The sequence below is a fragment of the Portunus trituberculatus genome, chromosome 38 (assembly GCF_017591435.1).
Source record: "Portunus trituberculatus isolate SZX2019 chromosome 38, ASM1759143v1, whole genome shotgun sequence".
Classification (NCBI taxonomy): domain Eukaryota; kingdom Metazoa; phylum Arthropoda; class Malacostraca; order Decapoda; family Portunidae; genus Portunus; species Portunus trituberculatus.
This window is the reverse complement of record NC_059292.1, coordinates 3,063,955-3,066,454: the sequence shown is the minus strand read 5'-3', so window position 1 is coordinate 3,066,454 and position 2,500 is coordinate 3,063,955.

Genomic DNA, 2,500 nt, shown 5'->3' with positions numbered 1-2,500 from the left:
ACGAGGGAGGGCATCAGTGTTACCAAGTGAGTGTCTATTCAAACGGGTTGTTGTTGTTTTTTTATGTAAGAGAGGAGTACAGACCAAGGGTAACAAAAATATGAAGGAAAAAAAGCCCACTTATTTGCCAGTTCCCTTACAGAGCCGATAGAATTAGCTAAAGGATAGGGACAAATGTCTTTAACCCTCCCTCTTGAATGAAATAAGTCATAGGAAGTTGGAAATACAGACACAGGCAGGGAGTTCCAGAGTTTACCAGAGAAAGGTATGAAAGACTGACAGCTAATGGAAGAGTACAGACAGTTTTGTTCAATGGTTTAAGAGTGCAACTGGGTATAAGAGGTAACCTAATGGAATAGAGTTAGTGACGAGGAATATAACACATTAGCGGCACATAACACAAAGAAAGGTGGTAACAGAGAGTAAAGGAACGGTGAACACACGGCTCTTGTATACCTAGTTAGAACTTTTTGTTTGGACTTAAAATTGTCTTCGATGGCAGCAATACCGGAGCAAACCTGGTGACACACACACACACACACACACACACACACACACACACACACACACACACACACACACACACACACACACACACACACACACATTAGAAAATACAGAGTTGAAAGTGAAAGAGAGTGAAAGAACAATGAACACGAGCATTTTACATACCTGATTAATTTATGAGTGCCGTAATAGAGGTGGCGACACGTACCTCCACCACACAACACAGAAGCGCCCCTCTGCAGCACATGGGGCGCCTGAAGGTAGGTACACCACCAGCCCACAGTACAGCAAGACATGAACGCCCACTGCTGCTGGAGGAGATATGAAAGGACGCTACTAATGAATACTCAAAGGTTCCAATTACCTCCGCATTGCCTGAACTCATACTAATTAGAAAGGTATCACAAGGGCACCGCGGAGGAGGCAGGTGTACAGCGCTGCGTGAAGAGGTAAGAGAGGGAGAAGGGTGATGCTGATGATTATTCAAGACTTCAACTGTCTCTCCTTGAAGCACGAAGGAACAAAACTTGAAGACGCAAAAAGAATCTTACACTTTCCCTGACCGTCTGATGTAATTTATTGCAAATCAGCTGACCACAAGGACGCGAACAAGGGAATTATGATCATGGTTTAATACGTCTCATTATGCATTCTCTGGGAAGACAAAGTGAGAGAAGCGTGGAAATAGACTTTAAGTGAAAAGAAAAAACATGTTATTTCAATTAGGGAGCAATTTAGAGCATTTACAAAGACTTATACGAACATAAGAGCATAAGAATATAAAGGGAAGCCACAAGAAAACATCAGACGTGTCAACCCCAGCATGAAAAGACCTAATTCACCTCAGTGGTGCAATGGATAAGGTGGTGAGCTTGGGAACCGGCATACGTCCACGCGTAGGTTCGAATTCCACCACATACCACTTTGAAGCTATGCCATTTGTCGAGTGGTTTAAAGTTACCTACATGACACCATGATACCCAGGTTCTAGGCGGTTACACCAAAGATGTGCTTGGGTGGTGATATGGGCCCTAATATGAGTACCACTATAAATAAAATTGCCTGCGTCACTAATAGACGAAAGCTTTAATTAACAGCGCTTCCCACATATGCTCTTCAAGTATGCCTACAGGCGCTATAGGCCTTAACATAAAAAAAATCCACAAATAAAGATAAACAAAAGCAGAAAGAAATATGTGTAGTAGCTGGTTGACAAATAAAGGGTTGGAAATTCAAAAGAACAAAAAAAAAATAGAGAAAAGAAGAATAAATAGAATAACAATACGCTCATAAACATAAATTTCAAGGAGGCAATGCAGCACGAAAAATTTGCAATGATAAGTTTAAAAAAATGCTCAAAAACTACAAACTTTTCTTTTTCTTTTTTTTTTCTTTAGTCTATAAGCACTAACCCCTTAAATACCATGACGCGTTTCCATATTCATTCTGCTTACTATTTGCTGATTCTATACACCTTCAGAAACTTATGTTGGAGATTACAATACTGAAGACTGTGGCCATTAATTGATCTTCTGCCCTCCATAGATAGACCCTCCCTAATGACAATAAAATGGCCTAATCGTAAACAGATCTCAAGACAAAAACGTGTCCCAGTACTGAAGGGGTTAAACTGGTATCGCAGGTAAGCACTGGCGGTAAGAGTGAAGCAGAGAAATGTACTACTACCATTTTCTCCTCTTTTTTTTTATTTTCCTATTTTTCCTTCCTTTAAGACCTTCAATGGGTATCACAGGTAAGTAACTAAGTAAATAAATAAAGAAACAAATGCAGTGCTCTCTCTGTGTGTGTGTGTGTGTGTGTGTGTGTGTGTGTGTGTGTGTGTGTGTGTGTGTGTGTGTGTTTGCCTCGTCCTTGGCTGTTACTTTCCATAAGAGAAGCAGTTTTTTTTTCCCTTTAAGGCCTTCAACGGGTATCACAAGAGTAAATAGCGGCGATAGAGACAAATGCAATGCTGGTTGTTGTTTTTTTTTTT